The sequence below is a fragment of the Nelumbo nucifera genome, chromosome 3, assembly GCF_055504915.1.
Source record: "Nelumbo nucifera cultivar China Antique chromosome 3, China Antique-T2T, whole genome shotgun sequence".
NCBI lineage: Eukaryota > Viridiplantae > Streptophyta > Magnoliopsida > Proteales > Nelumbonaceae > Nelumbo > Nelumbo nucifera.
Genome location: NC_142651.1, coordinates 31,396,355 through 31,416,738, shown reverse-complemented (window position 1 = coordinate 31,416,738; position 20,384 = coordinate 31,396,355). Strand labels below are relative to the sequence as shown.

Below are 20,384 nucleotides of genomic sequence, written 5' to 3'. Positions count from 1 at the left end.
AAACCAAACAGAGCCTTAGAGTCCGTACATCTTTTTTAAGAGAGTTCATACATCAATACACCTTGTAAAGTTTATACATCCTGAGGAGATAGAGACTCATGGACACAATTTGTCGTTGAAATCACCGAGTACCTGATGGAATCTGTGTTTTTGTTTGTGTGATTATAACTAATTCTATATAAAGATGTTAGAAGTTCATCGAGTATCTTTAGTTCAACGTTCCACTCTTCTTCTATATACTAGTAAAAATAATATTATTATATATAAATATTATCAAGCTGGGTTTGGGCTCAAACTAGACTTATATGGTAAAGCTTGAGCTTGAGCCAACATGCTTAAAACTTTGCCTAAGCCTGATTTAATGGGCCAGGCCGGTCTTGGCTAGACCATTAGGTTACCTGGCCCATGAACATGTCTAGTCCCAACAATGAGATGTAAATCAGTCTTCTAAAACTGATGTAAACTTGGAAAAATTAGAGAGAAAATAGGAAGAAAAGAAGAGAACAATAGTACAAGAGAAAGAAGATGGAGAAAAGAGGAAGAAGAAGAAGAGTTTGAATGTCTCTTCACTCCCTTCTCTAATCCTTTTACTAAACTTCAATCTTAACATAATTACAAGTATACCCTTAAGTGCGTGGCCAGCTAGGCAATAACATAAAGAGAACTAGCAAAAGAAATAATAGGCCCATTAAGATAGGCCTGTTAGCTAACAAATAAATAAAACATACTATAAGAAAAGATACTAGGGCCCATTCGACCTAGTCTCTTTACACTCCCCCTTAAGCTGAGCATAGATGTCAATCATGCCTAACTTGCTTATATAGTGTGTCAGCTTCCCTCTCGGAACTCCCTTGGTCAAAATATCAGTCAGCTACTCTTATGAGGTGATGAATGACAAACAAACTTCTCTTGAGGAAACTATTTCCCGTATAAAATGTCTATCAACCTCAATGTGCTTAGTTCTATCATGTTGAACAGGATTATGTGCAATATTGATAGTTGCTTGGTTGTCATAGTAGAACATTATTGGCATTTCATAGTCAACCCCCAATTCTTCCAAAAGGGATCGTAGCCACATTAATTCTAACACATCATGTGCCATAGTTATATATTCTGCTTCAACAGAGGATCTGACAACTATAAACTATTTCTTACTCCTCCATGAAACAATGTTCCCTGCCACCAAAGCACAATAACCCGAGGCGGATCTCCTATCATCAATATATCTTGCCTAATCAGCATCAGTGTATGCTTCCAGCTTCATGTGTCCATGTTTGGCACATAGAATACCTTTCCCTGGAGTACCTTTCAAGTAACACAGAACTCTTTCTGCAACAGCTAAATGAGTATCTCTAAAAGAATGCATAAATTGACTAATAACACTCACTGCATAGGAAATGTCTAGTCGAATCATGCAAAGATATAACAACTTCCCAAATAGTCTCTGGAACACTCCCCTATCAAATAAAAGTTCACCATCTGTAGTAGAAAGCTTATGATTGGGATCAATAAGAGTGGATGCTAGTTTAGCATAGACTTGTTCATGGGCCGGGTGGCCCGACGGGCCGACCCGGCCTGGCCCGACGGGCCGACCCGGCCTGGCCCGACCCCCGGACGGGCTTAAATAGTTTTTTTGGCCCGCGTGCTTAACCTCGGGCCAAAAAGCCTGGCCCGCATAAAATTTGAGCCGGGCTCGGGCTTTGCCAAAATAGCCTGGCCCGAGCCCGGCCCGGCCCGGCCCAACCTATAGTTAAACCTAAGTAAACCCGGTCCGATCTATAGTTAAACCTAAGTAAAAACCCTATGTGATGTCTATTTGAATAAATTTTTTGATTTGTGAAGGTCATTGATTCACTTGTAGGCTCATTGTTCATTTAAATAGGGGAAAAAACATCTAAATTAAAATAAAAAATGTCCATTTGAATAGGGAAAATTTTGAATTTCTTTTATTAGGTCGGGCTCGAGCTCGGGCTTCAGGCTTTTATCAGGACCGGGCTCAGGCCCAAGTTATAGGCCTGTTGGTCGGGCCGGGCTCGGGCTCGGGCCTAATAGTTTTCTGTTAATAAAGAGTCAAAGCCCGGCCTGGCCCGACCCATGAACAGGTCTAGTTTAGCACCAAGTTTACCAGTCTCAGCAAGGAGGTCAAGGACATATTTACATTGAGAAATGAAGATACCATCCTTAGATCTATCAATTTCAATGCCCAAAAAATATCGGAGATCTCCTAAATCCTTGATCTAAAATTCAAAGTTAAGAAATCTTTTGAATTTACTAACCTCTTGGGTGTCATTTCCCGTGACCACAATATCATCAACATAAACTATCAAAAAAGACACCAAAGAGCCACTTCTTTTCAAGAATAGGGTATGATCAGATTGAGTTTGTGTGTAACCAAATGAGACAAGAGCAGCCCTGAACCTCTCAAACCAAGCCCGAGGAGACAGTAAATGGATTTCTGCAGTTTACACACCTTCTCCTACATTTCCTTTCCATACATCCCTGGAGGCAAAGACATATAGACCTTTTCATGCAGATCTCCATTCAATAAGGCATTTTTAACATCAAGCTGGTGGAGAGGCCAATCAAAAATAGTAGCCAAAGATAACAAAACCCGGACTGATGTCATCTTAGCCACATGAGCAAATGTCTCAAGATAGCCAATACCATACATCTGAGTGTAGCCTTTAGCAGCCAGCCTGGCCTTAAACCTCTCAATAGAGCCATTAGAGTGATATTTAATGGCAAATACCATTTACAACCCACTGGTTTCTTCCCTTCAGGCAAGTCAACAATATCTCAGGTATGGTTCTTATACAAAGCATCTAATTCAATCATCATAGCATCCCTCTATTCAGGTTTAGATAAGGCTTCTGGTACAAACCTGGGTATCACATGGGAAGAAACAAAAGCCAGAAAAGAGTAGTAGGTAGGAGATAGAAAGCTATAAGATAGGTGTTTGGAGATACAATGGGTTGTACACTTCCGCTTGCCCTTGCGAAGAGCAATAAAAAGATCAAAGTATGGGAAAGATGTAGATGGGTTAGAGGAAGGTTGACCTGTTACCTCAATAATGATGAAAGGAGCAAAAGGCTCTTCTGTAGGAGTGGAAACAACTTGTCTATGTCTGAATCTGTGCCTTTGGTACCACCTTTGAAAAGCAGGATGGGGAGGAATTACAGAAGGATGAGGTGGAGGAGGAGGAACAAGAATATTGGAGGTAGGCCCAGTGGGAGAAGTTGACACCTCATGAGATGACTCAAAAGCAACAAGAAGATGAACTACTGGAGACATAGCAAAGGGTTCCTCAGATTTCTCCCCCTTAGGAGGAATACTAAAGAAAGGAATAGATTTAACAAATGTTACATCACGAGATACAAAGTGAGTGTCATTAATTGGATCAAAACAACAATATCCCTTCTGTGTGGGGGCATATCTCAGAAAAGCACATTTACGAGCCTTAGGTTCAAATTTATGCATTTGATGGCTGTGAACATGCACATAGCATGTACACCCAAAAACACAGAGAGTAAGAGAGAAGAGATCATCATTCAAAAAGAGAAGGCTAAAGGGGGTTTGAATCCAAGAACCCAGGAAGGCATGTGGTTAATAAAAAATGTAGCAGTGAGGACATCATCTCCCCCAAATTTTATAGGAACATGGGATGCAAAAAGGAGGGATCTGACAACTTCAACCACATGTCGGTTCTTCCTTTCCACCACTCCATTCTGTTGTGGAGTGTAGGAATAAGAACTTTGATGAATAACCCCAAAAGTTTTCAAGATAGGCTGACAAGGTTTTCTCAAAATACTCCTTAGAATTATCATAATGGAATATTTTGATCTGGGTGTTAAATTGGGTAAGAATGAATTCATGAAATTTTTGCATAATAGTTGGTACTTCATCCCTAGATTTCATGAGATAAATTCAAGTGTAACGATAGTAATCATCAATAAAAAGGATAAAGTACTTGTAACTCCCCATAATAGGCAAATGATATGGCCCTCATACATCAGAGTAAACAATATGAAAAGGAGAAATAGATCTTTTATTGCTTACTAAATAAGATTGTCTACAATGTTTTGCCAGTTCACACGACTTACAATGAAGACTTGATAAAAACACTCCCTTAAACATATTTTAAAATAAATGACTCAAAGTAGAAAAAGACAAATGACTAAATTGAAAGTGACATAACATGACTTTGTCAACAGAATCTGACAAGACTGACTCCAAGGCAACTCCATGAGGTGGTTCAAGAGCATTATCAGGTGTGTCCAGCAAGTATATTTCATTCGCCTCATGGCCACTCCCAATCATCCTCTGAGACTGTAGGTTCTGAAAAACTCAACGAGTGAGAAAGAAGGTTATGCTACATTTCATGGATTTAGTCAAGCTATTAATAGATAAAAGATTTGTATTAAAAGTTTAGGGACATGAAGAACAAAGGATAAATAAAGGGTGTCAGAGGTTTTTATATCCCATTTGCTAGAAATGGGAGCAAGAGACCCATCAGGAAGGGATATTTTCTCTTTACTAGAGAGAAGGTGGTATGAACAGAAAAGGTTAGACAAGCTGGTCATATGGTCTGATGCTCCAGAATCAATGATCCAAGGGATTTTATGATTACTTGAAACTGAAGCATGGTTTGCAGAAGTACGAATACCTGAGTGAGCAAATGTTGATAATGATGATGTGTTGCCTGAAGAGTGAGATGTAGAAACAGTAGCCTCCAAGTGATTTAGCAGCCTTCCATATTTTTCAAATTCTGCCTTCATTGCTGCATACTATTCAATGGTTGACTTCTCTTCACTCTCGTTACTTCCTCCTTCTGGTACTATGGAAACATTAACTGTCTTAGGCTTTCATGTCTAACTACCCTTCTTAAAATTGTTTTTATTCTTAGACAGGTCAGGAAGAAGATCAGGATGAAACTTCCAGCAAGTGTCCTTCGTATGCCTCGGTTTCTTGCAATATTCACATACCTGCTCCTTCTTAGTTGGACCCTTCGACTTTATTCCAACATGTGCAAAGTGTTCTATAGGTGGACTCTGTAACTGAACCTACCGCCTACTCTCCTCACTGCTCACCATAGCATATGCCTGGGCAAGAGTAACCTCATCTTTGGCCAGAATATTCTGCATAATGATGTCAAACTCGGGGTTGAGTCAAGTAAGAAATTCAAAAACCTTGTTTCTTTCCACCAACTTCCTAAACATTTATGAATCATTCTTAGTCTCCTATGCAACTGTCTCCATAACATCAAATCCCTACCATAAGAATTTCAGTATAGAATAGTAGATTGCTACACTCTTCTCCCCTGTCTTAAGTTCTTCACATCACTTTTCAGCTTGTAGGCTCTAGCCACATTCAACTTTTGTGAATAAGTTTAAGTAACACTGTCTCAGATCTCCTTGGCAGAGGACATCCAAAGATAGTGTTTGACTCATATGAGGCTGCATAGAGTTGACCAACCATCCTATGACAGTATAGTTCTCCTACATCCATTTCTTAAATTCAAGGTCTGTCTCTTCGGGTTTCACTTTACTGCCTGTGAGGTACCCTAATTTTCATCTACTACAGACATAAATCCTTATAGACTGTGCCCAAGCAAGATAATTTGTCCCATCTAGCTTGATTGTGGTCACACCAGTCAAAACGAAATCTACTAAGCCAAGCTCAGAAACTAGCACCTGCTTGAACTCACTTTCGTATTGCTCCATTAATCAAACAAAAATAAAAAAAATATAAACAGAAATTTGGTCTTTATAAACTTACTTCATGTCAAACCAGTACCCAGATGCTTGAAAACTAGGATTTCATTGCATCTGATTATTGGAGAGAAAGAGAGAAGATGCAGGTGCTCCTACTAGAGCTTCCCAATCTCTTCCAAACCTAAACCACCATCTTTTAGAAGTCAAAAGACACCTCCCAAGCACATAATGTCACACCCAAAGCTTCACTTTTACTCGTAACTTCAAAAATCTCTAGTCGACTAGGGTTTTGGGCAGAAATAGTACATCACCACTTCTTGGCAATATCCGACTAGATTTAAACTCTCATAACCCTCTACCAACTAGGCAAAAGATTTGAACTATAGAGAACCTATCTCTCCATACACTCTCTTAATCGAAGGGTGTATGGGAAAAGAGGAAGAAGAAAAGAAGGAAGAAATAAACCTGCTCTGACACCAAGATGTAAATCAGCCCTCCAAAACTGATGTAAACTTGAAAAAATTAGAGAGAAAAGAGGAAGAAAAGAAGGAAACAATAGTACAAGACAAAGAAGATGGAGAAAAGAGGAGGAGGAAGAGGAAGAGTTCGAATGTATCTTCCCTCCCTTCTCTAATCATTTTACTAAACTTCAATCTTAACATAATTACAAGTATACCCTTAAGTGGGCTGCCAGATAGGCAGTAACATAAAGAGAACTAGCAAAAGAAATAATAGGCCCATTAAGATAAACACATTAACTAACAAATAAATAAAACATACTACAAGAAAAGATACTAGGGCCCATTCGGCCTAGTCTCTTTACACAATGCTAAGGTGAGGGGTAAAATTACAAAAATGCCCATGTATTGGCTTTCTTTTTTTCACCTATTTATTTTCTTCTACCTTTAGACTTTGGATGCAAATCAATAGTGATAAAGTAATATCACCTCAATCTATTCGTTACTGGTAGTCTCACCGTTGAAGGCTTACTTTGCCAATGCTAATTTGTATCTTGAAGCCCAAAGGTAGAAGAAAGATGAACAATGAAAAAAAGAGAGTTAGAACACAAGCATTTCTATAATTTTACATGTTATCACAATGTTAGTATAATGGAGTTGGACTTAAATGTATATATCTAAAAGTTTAGGTACTATCCAAAGTGAGGCTACCCCTGAAGTATAGGGCACCTATTCACAATATACCTATTCTTTTGTAACAAAGAAATCCAATTTTGAAGATCCTTTAAAAGATAAAAAAAAGAAGAAAATAAATACAACTAATAAGAAACATCGCAGATCAACTCTATCATCAATTGTTATGGATATGCTAAACTTCTAGTGTTGTTTGAAGATGTAATGAATAAATGGAGTTTTTGCATACACTCTATGAAACTAAACTCAAAAAGCACACTGGTTAGGTAAATGAGTGAAGCTTTGTTTGATGAAAAGCTCAAAAAGGTCCCTTTTGTGCAAATACAAGGTTTAGAAGTACAAAATCAACCATATGCAAGGTAACATATTTATATTTATACTCTTCTAAAACACAACAAAAAGTGAAAAAAACAATTACATTGAGTTGAGAAACAAATTTTTTGTTAAAACTAATTTTGGTAGTTTATTCGAAACTGTTTAGTTAACATTGAACGGTTGAAGCCCTCCGAATGGGCCTTAATGCCTATGACTAGTTGACCCGTGTGATGCACATGCTTTATTTATAAGCAAAATTGAAGATGGAGCTCTATAACATTTCCAATTAAACGTTGTCCATATAAGTTCAATGAAGTAATTTTAGGGTTATGTCTAGTTTATCAAATCACAATCTAAATTGTTCTTTAGTGAGAGTGGCCAATTTCCAATTCTCTAGATAATTTGTGTTATTTTTTTGTATTTTAATGCTAATTTTTATTGATGTTTTTGAAAGAGAATTTATTATTATTTTTAGGTAAAATTATAATAAAACATCATCTTATAAAGATTCTATAAACTACCTTTGTGTTTTGATCCTAACAAAGGCCTTTCTTTTAGTTTTGAGAAAAAAAGTGCAAATACCTCCTTTCCCTTAGGCTTTTTGGTAACAAAGACATTAAAATTACTAAAATACCCTTGTCATTAATGTATTGTCATACATAATTTAAAGTTACAACCTCACCTTTCATTAATTTATTTTGCTAAACAACTTTCAAAGAATAATTCTCCTTACTCTTCTTGGACAAAGTAAGGTAAAAATGTTGAAGTGAAGTAAAATTAGTACATTACATCAACATTTCAGAATGCTGATGAAAGCAAGGTATTTGCACCTTTTTCAAAACAATAGGGGAGGTTTTGTTAATGTCAAAACATTGGGGAGTTCCATAGGATTTTCAGAAAACCCAAGAAGGTTTTTATAATTTTCCTTATTTTTAAATGAAATTTAAATTGATTTTAGAACAATTAAACTATATTTAAGATTAATATTTTTATTAATTTTTAAAATTATTAAAAATTGAATTTATTTAAGTATAGTAAATTCCTTATTTATTTAAGTATATTCAGTGGAAATTAAGTTGGTTCTAAATTAATAAAACTAATAATTGTTAGATTATTTTGTAATAGTTTTACATTAGTTTTAAATTGGCATTAGTTTTTAGGGAGTACCCTGAACTTTGGGGATAGTGTCAAGTTAGTACCCAAACTTTCAAATGTGTCACTACTGTACCTAAACTTTCAAGAAAGTGTCAAGTTGGTCCCTACCATTAATCAACCACCAGTTATTTATTGCAAATTCCAAAACTCTCCATCAAAAGAAGACACTGTTCAATAGACATTGTTCAGTTATCTGTTGAATTGTCTTCTACCTTGAGACAATTCAAAACTTTCAAAAATTGCATATAAATTCAATAATTATATTAATGACTTCAAGCTTAATGTCAAAATAACTATAAATAACATATAAATACATAGGAATTGTATATCTGAAGAAATATATTATTATTGATATAATGGGATGCATAAATATTATACAATTTTATTGATAATGTATCAATTTTTATTTTTATTAAAATCTAAGGCACAAAAAATAAGCAACTATTATATTTGAATTATTATATCAACTATTTTTTATTTTACTATTTTTAATTTTTAACATCGACAAAAGATCAACTAAAAAAGAAATGACTTTAAAAATAAGTGTTTTTAAGAAGAAACGAGAAAAAAGAAAAATGACTTTAAAAATAAACCACAAAACAAGTGGGTATGATCATAGATGAAATGTTTTTTTCCCAATTAAAACTTCCCTCAATTTGGGCAATGAGTCAATGACACCATATCCAGCATCGGAACGCGAAAGAGATCTAGCTTCCTTATTAATCCTAGGAATACAACATATATCGCTGAGCTCAGTAGCGCGAGCTTGTAACCCGAGCGGGGGCAACAAGGTGGTTGGACATTAACTCGATCCGACGGATAGGGTCTGTTGAGGCTTGATTTGGTTCGCCCGTTCCAAGTAAGGAGTTGGGCCACGCGACTCGGGTGAAGGCTCGGGTTTCATGGTCCTTAGAGTGGAGGTCACCAGGTCAGGCTGGTTTCACAGAGCAGCGACAACCTCCCGCTCCCGTCGGTGGAAGGATAACGAATCGGTGCCTCGCTATCCCACTGATGCCTTAGGAGCCGAGTTTAATCGGACGGCCGCCTTTTTCTTTCTCTTCCGAGGGTTTTTTCCTCAGGTTTAAAGTCTTGATCAGGTCAAATTCGCGTTTTTCGGTTCAGAATGGAAAATGGCAAAAGGGTTGGAAGAAGTTCTTACAGACGAGGATCGACGGGCGCTGAGGGGAAGCAAATTTGTGCTTTTGCCATTATCACCGCCTCCGTCACGAACTCAGCCCAGGTTTGTTTTTCGATTAGGGTTTTCTGTGCTCTTATAATTTCGTCGACTAGGGTTTTTGCGGAGGAACATAAAACTGTACGTATTACATGTGAAATTGTTCTCCGATCTTGTTCTTGGTTTCTGTATGGTCTTCACTGCTACGCAGAACTCCGTTTGGAATAGTCGTAAATATTATTGTGCCAAAGCCCCTTCTAGGCTGATATAATTTTTGACTGTACTAAGATTGTTAGTACTTGTCAAATAGATAAACAAAGGTATTAATGGAAAGAAAAATTGACTATAGTTTGTTATTTAATTGGAAGAAAGGGTGAAGCAAATAACCTAGATGATGATTGTTGTGAAAAACTGACTTCGACACTTCTTCCATTTTTTTAAATTATTCTTATGGTTTAGTTAATTGGCTAAGTGTACCTTTTCTGTTTGAAAATTGATTAATGCTATCCCTATTGTATCTAATAATTGACTAACTCTACGCTCGTTAAGGTCCGTTAATATTCCATCAAAATTCATTTACACGTTTTATATATATTTTTAAAACTCAATTTTACACTTCACCTTTTTCCTCCCCTTTCTCTCTCTCTCCCTTCTTTTTAACCAATACGAGGATTCTTAGGTTTTGTTGTAAAGGTGGCAAGAGATGGGTCCATTGCAACACTGGACCCTAGAGTCCAAACTACCACAATTGCATCTCTCTTTGAATTTGCAATTATTGGAGGAGTTCCAATGGACAAATGATTTGGAAGTGGACTATGGGGTTTCCGATTGGGCACCAGAGGTTCCAACGGCGAAAGGTTGGTAGGGGCGGTTCCAACGACAAAGGTTCTAGTAGCGAAGGTTCCAGCGGTTCCAATTTCTATTACTCTCCCTTCTCTTTTCTCTCTTTTATTCCCGTTGTTGTTGCCATTGCCGCTTCCGGTACCAACACCGGTCTTGGTGGAAATGATATAAAACAGCTTGCCTTGCTAGCCTTCAAGGGTCGAATAACACAGGGTCCTCTAGGGGTTGCTTGGTTGGGTGCTATGGATTGGTCGCTTGCTTCACCTTCTTTAGATCACATCTTTAGTGCTCTAGTTTTAGTCTTGATGAAATGACCACCTTCATTTTTCGAAGGCTTCTGCTGTGGAACTGAATCTCTCTCCAGATGATGACGACGATGAGTTTTTTCAAAAGCATGCAACTTTATTTCTAGTTCATGATCGTAGTAGTGCAGAGGTTTCTTCGACTGAACTAGTATACAAGTTCGAACCAGTTTCGGCCTCTACGCCGTGAAGCCCGATGACCTTGATCTAACTCAGTAAACGGATTCCGCTTCTGAAGGTTGGTAGGGGCAGTTTCAACGGTGAAGGTTCTAGTAGCGAAGGTTCTAGCGGTTCCAATTTTTGTTACTCTCCCTTCTCTTTTCCCTCTTTTATTCCGGTTGTCGTTGCCACTGCCGCTTCTGGTACCAGCACCGGTCTTGGTGGAAATGAAACAGAACGGATGGCCTTGCTAGCCTTCAAGGGTCGAATAACACAGGGTTCTTTAGGGGTTGCTTGGTTGGATGCTATGGATTGGTCGCTTGCTTCACCTTCTTTAGATCACAGTTTTAGTGCTCTAGTTTTAGTCTTGATGAAACGACCACCTTCGTTTTTCGGAGGCTTCTACTGTGGAACTGAATCTCTCTTCAGATGACGACGATGAGTTTCTTCAAAAGCATGCAACTTTATCTCTAGTTCATGATCATAGTAGTGTAGAGGTTTCTTCGACTGAACTGGTATACAAGTTCGAACCAGTTTTGGCCTCTACGCCGTGATGCCCGATGACCTCGATCTAACTCAGTAAATGGGTTCCGCTTCTGAAGAAGAAAACCACCTCCGGAGTTAGAATTTGAAGAGCATGAGGTGGAATTGAGGGGTATGGAATTTCGATTGTTCTGTAACTTGAGGTAGGGGAACACCACTGTCGTTCTGCATTTGGTTCTCCGACTTTCTAGTCTCCAGGTACTATTAGGACTGCATGTGGGAAGGAATTTGAATTTCTTGTTGAGAGGTTTAGAAATAGAGTTCTGACGTTAACAACTCTGCAACAGCATCTCAAAGATGGGGAAGGCCGGGTTCCTCAAAAGGGGTCGAGGTGTACTCTGTACTAGGTTGTTCTACCCCTTGGATACGATGAAGCTTATACCCGATTAACAACTTTGCACTGGGTCAAGTAAAATTCACCGCCATTTGGGGTGAGGGGAAGACTTGTTTCTCAAGAGGGTCTGAATTCGCCGGTTGGGTTGAATGGAGATGGTTTTGCTCGACAACCCCTTTGCACCCAGTTAACAACTGTGCACTAGGTCAACCATATTTGCCCATCTCCAAATGTGTCCTCATAAATGTAGTTAGGGTTTTGATTTCCTTTTTCTTTGTTTTTTTTTTAAAATTTGAAGAAGAATAAAGGGTAAAATAGTTTTTTTTTTCTGTCATTTTGTTAACAAGTGCTAACAGTAAGGGAAGTATTAGTTAATTGTTAGAAGTAGTAGGAGTAGTGTTAGTCAATTTTCAAATAGTAAGGGTACACTTAGTCAATTAGCTAAACCATAATAGTAGTTTAAGAAATTTACCCTTTTTTTATTGGAAAAATAACTTCAAAGAAACTCAAAGGAAGATTAGGACTACCTGAGCTAACAATTACAATGGCTGCAATTTGATCTCCAACAAATTAAATATCCTAACATTTTTTTTTGATAAGTGAATAATTTATTAAAATCATAATTGGTAAAAACAGTATAGGGAACCAATATAACAAGCAACCATATTTCAATCGACTCCAATGCAATTGATCCCTATTTCCCGTTTGCTTTAATCTACGATTACATTAGCTCCTCTCCCCATCCATTACATTCTTACTTATTAGGTTCACTATTAACAAAAGTAACAATATGATTAAAAATAAACATAAATGCTTGTACCAAATAACAATTATTATTATTAGGGAGAATGATGGCTCAGCCCAGGGTCAGAATTTTTAGGCCCAAAGTACAGTTGGGGTAGGTGCTGGCTCGAAATTGATGCCAATTCACGGGTATGGTATTGGTGTACAGAGAGGGAGCTTTTGACATTTTGAATGTTTAAAGGTGTAGTGGAATTCAAAAATCTGCATTGGGCTTGTCCGTACTTTTCCGTTATTATTATTATTATTTTGATAGGAAACGATAACTTTCATTAGATAATTAAAAAGATTACAGGCTTACCACCCACAAAAAGGATGGAAAAAAGAAAATCAAAAACTTACAAATAGGCCCAAAACAAAGCCTCCTTAGTAACTCCTTGCTTAGCTAAAGTGTCAGCCATTCCATTTGCTAACCTTCTTACCCATTAAAATGCACCCCAATCTCCCTTGCTAAGCTAATAATCTCTCTTAGAGGCTGTCTAAGAGACCACACTCCCAGGTTTCCAGTTTGCATTCACCCTATTACCAGCTTGGAGTATCCTTCCACTTCTAATTGTTGCAAGCCCCATTGTTTTACCAATTTCAAACCTCGAAATAAGGCCATTACTTCTACCCTTAATAAATTTTGTGTTCCATTTCTATCAAAAATAAAATTAACTTTTATTTTAACAATTATTTTTATTTAATATAATGAATATATAACATTAGAAATGTTCTCAAATATTTTTGACAAAATTCTGTACATTTTCATTTTTGGTGTTTTTTCTTTTTTTTTTAAATATTTATTATTCAATTATGACACCATGGGTTTCTTAGAAAAGTTGGATTATTGACCCACCATCTAGATAAGAAAATAGCTTTGATTTTGGATTAGTTTTAAATTAGGGAAAATTATAGTCAGAACCAACTGTACATTTAAAATTAGGTTATATATTAGTCTAGAAATCAACAAAACTTTGACAATCGGCTTTACATTTCAAATTATAAAAACCCTGTCATGTCATTGGAGGCTTATGTGGCTATTGCCAACATGGGATTCTTAATCCATGTTGGACACAGCAAAAAGCTTATACTGAAATTGCCCTTTAATGTTGGGTGATTAGAAAATAAGAAAATGGTTTTTAGTTTCTCTCCCGCTCTCTCTCTCTCTCTCTCTCTCTCGGTCATCTCTCTCTGCTCAACGACTGTGTGATTTAAAAAGAAATAAAAATGGTTTTCGGTTTTTGTATTTATGTTCTCTCTATCAATTTCTCTCATTCTCTCTACCTATTGTTCTCCCTCAATCTCTCTCATTCTCTTTCTCGGTCAATCTTTCCTTCTCTCATAATTTCTATCATTCTCCCTTAGTTTCTCTCACTCTTATTTTTTTCTTAATATTTTCTTACACACTTATATGGTATTAATAAGATTGTATAAAAGAACATGAGACCAACTTGGTATAGTTCAAAAATCATTATACCAATTTGATAAAAGTTCATAACAAACTCTTAATTATGAAGTTTACACCAACTTGATAGAAATTCATAACTTGATTGTACAAGTGGTTGGTCCCTTTAGTTCTTTTATATGGTCTAATTAATACTATAAAAGTTTGTAAAAAAAATAAAAAAAGAATGAGAGAGGTAGTGGGGAAAAGATTGGGGGAGAACGATAGAATTTGAGGGAGAATGAGATATTAACCGAGAGGGAAAGTGAGGAAGAAGAATGAGAGAGAGAGAGAATGGGAGAGAAACCAAGGTTTTGACTTGGCTACATAATAAAGGTGAGAGAGTGGGAGATCGAGAGATGACTGTGAGAGTCAGAGAGAAGGGAGGGAGATTGAGAGACGGGGGAACGGGATAGAAACTGAAAACCTATTTTTGGTATAGACTTTTTCTGTCCAAAATGAATTAAGAGTCCCATGTTGTCAACAACCACATAAGCAAGCCTCTGATGACATGGTGGGGGGTTTTTATAATTTGAAATATAGAGCCGGTTGTTAGAGTTTTGTTGGTTTCTGGACCATCCTACAACATAATTTTAAATGTATAACCGACTTTGACTATAATTTTCCCTTTAAATTATATATTTCATTTACACTATAAAAATAATTTTTACTTATCACACTTAATTTTTGTTTGTCTATAATATCATTTGAACCAAACCACTAACCCACCCATAAAGAAAATTAGTTTGATTTCTAGGTTGACATTAAATTTTGTATTACATTTCCATCATTAAAAAATACATAATATTAGAGATGTATCCAATATTTTATTTTTTATAAATATATAACATTAGATATGTGCCCCAAATTTTCTCTATCTTTTTTATGTGATTCTTTGCATTTTATATTTTTAAAAATTTTATTATTTGATTATGACATTATTTCATATCTAGGTAGATTTTAAATTTGGCATTCCATTTTCATCATTAATAAAAATACTTCTTACATTTCATGCTTATTTAATTTAATTATAAAATTATTTATTAATCCATTTGACCCTAAATGATGGAATTGCTTGCCCACCACCAAGAGCGAAGAAAATGGTTTTGTTTTCAAATTACTTTTCGAAATATTTATTTTTATACTATTAAAATTTATATTGTGGATTTAATCACAAGAATTTAATGATGAGAAAAATATATCTTACATATATGATTTACTGAGAATAGGAAAATATTTGTATTTCCAATTGTTTTTAAATTTTACATTCAATTTCCATCATTAATAAAAACATTTCTTATTTATCATACTTATTATTGTTTAATATGTATGTTAAAAAAATGTTCACAATTTATTTTATTATTTAATCGTGGCAACATGGATTAACCCATTTGACTTAAAATGGTTTAATTTCTTACCACCACCTTGATGAAAACTTTATTTTTTCTAGGTAGATTTTAAAAGTACAAGCTTTTATGTTATTGGAATTATTAATTTATTAACTATGGATTTAATTAATAAAACTCAATGATGAGAAGAAACAAAAATGACTTAAACGTAAGATTCATTGAACATGAATACAAGTTAATAAATTAAATATTGGATTTATTATGAGGGAATTAAATGTATTGAATATCATAAAATCACTTCTTTTCAACTCATTTAATATCAATAACCGATTACCCTATTTGTCCTCACTTTTTATCAATAAAATTAAATGTACAGGGGTAAATTTTATCCTCAAAAAATTCTAGAAATATTCTTGAGGCAATGCTTGCCCATCACTCGGAGGGAAGAAAATGGTTTTGTTTTCAAGTTACTTTTCAAAATATTTATTTTATACTATTAAAATCAATATTGTGGATTTAATTATAAGAATTTAATAATGAGAAAAATATATCTAACATATATGATTTAATGAGAGAGAATATAGAAAAATATTTTTATTTCCAATTGGTTTTAAATTTTACATTCAATTTCTATCATTAATAAAAGCATTTCTTATTTATCATACTTATTATTGTTTAATATGTGTATTAAAAACGTTCTCAATTTTTTTTAATTTGTTTTTTTTTTTATTTTATTATTTAATCGTGGCAGCATGGATTAGCCCATTTGACCCAAAATGGTTTAATTTCTTACCATCACATTGATGAAAACTCTATTTTTTCTAGGTAGATTTTAAAAGTATAAGCTTTTATGTTATTGGAGTATTGATTTATTAAGTATGGATTTAATTAATAGAACTTAATGATGAGAAGAAACAAAAATGACTTAAATATGATATTCATTGAACATGAATGCAAGTTAATAAATTAAATATTGAATTTATTGAGAGAGAATTGAATGCATAGAATATCATAAAATTACCTCTTTTCAACTCATTTAATATCATTAATTGACTACCCTATTTGCCTCACTTTTTATCAATAAATTTAAATGTAGAGGGATAAATTTTATTCTCAAAAAAATTCTAAAAATATTCTTGACGTCATTCGTACTTTTTATAGAGTAGTTCATTACTCACGTAGAAGACTTCATTCAAAGTCGAACACTCGATTTTCAACTCTTTTTCTTCTTCTTCTTCTTCTTCACAGTTCTATAATAGTTCATTACTCTAAGTATTGAATTGGGTGTCTTTCAATGCTTCAAGAATGACGAACATCATTACTCGATGGAAGCATCCCTTCGGGCATCATCGATGCTTACAATTTCTATGGTGTAGAGCCGTGGAATCTCCCTAGAGCTGATAAGCTGGTAATGGGTGTGAACCAAGAAGGTAAAAAGTGCAATGAAGCTTTGTATTTCTTTGTTTCGTTGAAAAGGAAGTGCGCGAATGGATGTAGACCCGATCATCGAGCCGGTGATGGATTCTGAAAGGCTAGTTTCGGGGACTCCTATGTTAAGGATGTCAGGGGAAAGGTAGTGGGTCACACCAAAACTTTAGTGTATTATCAGTACAAAAAGAAAGGCGGTTGATCTTGTAAAGATGCTTCAAAGACAGATTGGATTATGCATGAATTTTTACTTTTGAATCGTCCTGGACAGGCTAAACAGGTTTTAGTTACTTCTTACTTGTTTACTTGTTTTCTTTTAATTATTGCGTTGTTTCATTTGTTTCTTAGAATGTTCCTTCTTTACATCTTATTCTAATATTGGGTTCTTACTCTGTAACAGTTCCATCAATGGATACTCTGCAAGATCGCTAAGATCGGAAAATTATCTTATGATTCTCAAAACCCAGATGGTAACAATATAATGGGTAATGCTGGCCAAAACTGGCACCAATTGCTAACCCAATGGCTTCTCAAATTGCTCATTTTATCCATGCCCACAAGTTGCGGACCCAATGGCTTCTCAAATTATTAACCGCTCATTTTATCCATGCCCACCGGTTGCTGACCCAGTGCCTTCTCAAATTAATAAGTACTCATTGTATCCATGCCCACCAGTTGCTGACCTAGTGCCTTCTCAAATTAATAAGTACTCATTATATCCATGCCCACCAGTTGCTTGTCCAATAGTTTCTGACATTAGTAACTCCACGGAACACTACCCGTGCTTATCAGATGCTGATGACATGCAAACTTCTTATATTGTTAATGACATTGAAGGTTACTCATGTTTGTACAGAGGTTTATCAAATCTTAACATCACAGTTCCTGATAATATTCAAGAATCCATCTCTTCAATCTCACAAGGAACACTGTCTAACAACTACTGTCCCACAACAGTTCATCAACTCCAAGAATCATTACATCACTTGGATGCATTTGGAAATCTCTCCATCTATGAGGTAGGTTCCTCCAGCTCCTCTGATCCATCAGTAGCAGGAGATGTTGGATTAGCAATCCAGGGAGCAAGCAATGTTACCATGTATGCACCATCATCCTTTATTGCACAATCAACAACGTCATTGCCTTCTGGTGCCAATGAATCACGTTCAACTTTACCATCATCAACAACAACAATATGTGCAGCAACACAAGATACAGAACTTGAACTATCATAGTCGGATTGGTTTGATATTTTGTTTGGGGACTGATCATTGTTTAAGTAATTCTTTGACATTACATTAGGATAGCAAAACTTGTGTACGTAAATTCCCTTATTTATTTATTTTTCTCTTCTATTAATTTTTTCAATGGATCATCTTTTGATCTAGTTAGTAGATATCTTGTGCAAAAAAAAAAAATTGGAAATGGGATTCCCATATGCTGATTTAACACCAAAAATTATATTTGATTACTACTTTTTTAGAAACAGCCTTGAGTTCATTTATAAGAACTTGTATAGCTGTATGGGAGTTCACATCTCCGCCCCACAGCACATTCCCGTCGTGTGATGATGACATCATCGGAACTGGTACTATTATTGGGAGATATTCCCAATACACGGCAGAGATGTGCTGTGGGGCGTTGTGTGGTGGCTCCTTGTGGGGTGGAGATGTAATCTCGCTGTATGGTCCTGCTAACACGAATTTCCAAGTGTCATTCTTATGTATAGTTTTTCACAAAAGCCTTCGTATGTTGTATTTTTTTCATTTGTCAATCAAGTCGAGTTTAGATTGATTGTGTATGTGTTTTTTGTTTTCAAAACTGAAACAAAAAAAACATGTTCTTAAGTTTCTGGATTTAAATACATGTTTTCATTTTGTTATTTAATATCATCCTTTATAAATCACACAATTTTTTATTGCAAAATTTGTTTTGTTTTAAAAAACACTATTTTGATGATTCCAAAAACATGTATTATTGACAGAGTATATTATTGGCCTATAAGGTCACCACCTATCCCCTTGCGTTGCTTGGGCCAAAGCCCAATATTGATTTTTTTTTTTTTGCAAGTATAAAGGCAATAGGGAGATGATCCAATTGAACTCCATTGATCCATTGGAGTTCAGTCAAACTATAGACGAGGAGTGAAAAAGAAACAAGGTTGCTCTGCCACATACTGTATCGTAAGTTTGAAGAATAAAAATTTGTTTTTGTTTTACAAAACATAATTCGATGGTTCCAAACATATTTTTGAAACAAAATCATCCTGTTTTTCTTCTCAAAAAAAAAAAAACAAAGTTAAAGAACATGCTTTTATTTTTTTGCTAATACAACAACAATAAAAAATAAATGAAAACAAAAGCATTCACATTATCAAACACCCCCTTAAAATCCCCCAATAAATTCCCAACATATTACATAAACTGAAAAGGCCATTAGCCCTAGACCGATGGATTATATAGCGGAAGCAAAGAGGGTGTAAAAATGATGGACTTGATAAATGAGTGGGCTGGCAAAATAATGAATGATAATTGATGAGGGCGGATTTGGCCCTCCAGTGAAATTGTGATACCTGGCACCTCATGCAAACCAAGTCCAGCCTCTTGACGACTAGGCAGCTCGGTATAGTTAGGGCAGCTCGCCACAGACAGCTGGCCACTCCACAATCAGCCTGCGTCTTACAAAGAGCTTGCCACTTAGGGGCAGCTCGGCACTTACAGGTAGCTCGGCATAGGCAGCTCGCCACAGGCAGCTGGACATTCCGCAGGCAGCCTGGAGTCTTACGAAGAGTCCGCCACTTAGGGGCAGCTCGGCACTTACAAGCAGCTCGGCATAGGTAGCTCGGCACTTAGGGGCAGCTTGGCGTATCGCAGGAAGATCTCCTGCCTGACAACCGTACCTGACAGATCCGGAAACCTGTGCCCACGTCTCTTGCTAGGCGGCGCCGTGCTGCCAGTCTTGAGAGTTGTCCCTTGATTGGCAGAGTCGTACTCTGCAGCAGCCGCCTGCAGCCGCCACCTCAGCTCTGACAGTAACGGTTGCGGCAGAGAGACAGAGGCGATTACGCCTAACTTGACAGTGGCTGTTATGCCTGATTTGACAGGACACCACTATATAAGGACTCTGACCCCCAAAGACAAGTGGGGGAGAATGAAAAAATGGAGGTAATCCTTGCTTTCTAGCTCTCTCATTTCTCTCCAAGCTCCCTACAATCAGAATGCTAACTTAGGCATCGGAGAGTCCCCGCCGGGAAATTTCCCCTGGGTCCTCTAATTCAGTTCTCGCAGGTCCCTCAGCTCCCGCTGCCGGCAAAGGAGAGGAGATCACCTCATGCAGAGGGAAGCCAGGTAGCTCTCCACCAGGGAGCTCGTCACCAAGTAGCTCTCCACCAGGGAGCTCGTCGCCAGGTAGCTCTCCACTAGGGAGCTCGTCACCAAGTAGCTCTCCAGTAGGGAGCTCGTCGCCAGGTAGCCCTCCACTAGGGAGCTCGTCACCAAGTAGCTCACCACCAGGGAGTTCGTCACCAGGTAGCTCTCCAACAGGGAGCTCGTCACCAGGAAGCTCGTCACCAGGTAGCTCTCTACCAGGGAGCTCGTCACCAGGTAGCTCTCCACCAGGGAGCTCGTCACCAGGTAGCTCTCCACCAGTGAGTTTGCCACCAAGTAGCTCTCCACCAGGGAGCTCGTCACCAGG

At 36.7% G+C, this 20,384-nt stretch overlaps 1 long non-coding RNA gene and 1 other non-coding gene across 2 annotated transcripts; both read left to right on the top strand.

The window, feature by feature from the left end:
- The first annotated feature begins 9,077 nt into the window (after positions 1–9,077).
- On the top strand, positions 9,078–9,381 carry LOC148801092 (signal recognition particle RNA). The gene has a single exon (XR_016084831.1).
- On the top strand, positions 9,220–18,046 carry LOC104589656 (uncharacterized). Its single transcript, XR_016083378.1, has 3 exons — positions 9,220–9,572; positions 16,568–16,971; positions 17,092–18,046. It is a non-coding gene; the product is annotated as an uncharacterized LOC104589656 (long non-coding RNA).
- The last annotated feature ends 2,338 nt before the right edge of the window (positions 18,047–20,384 follow it).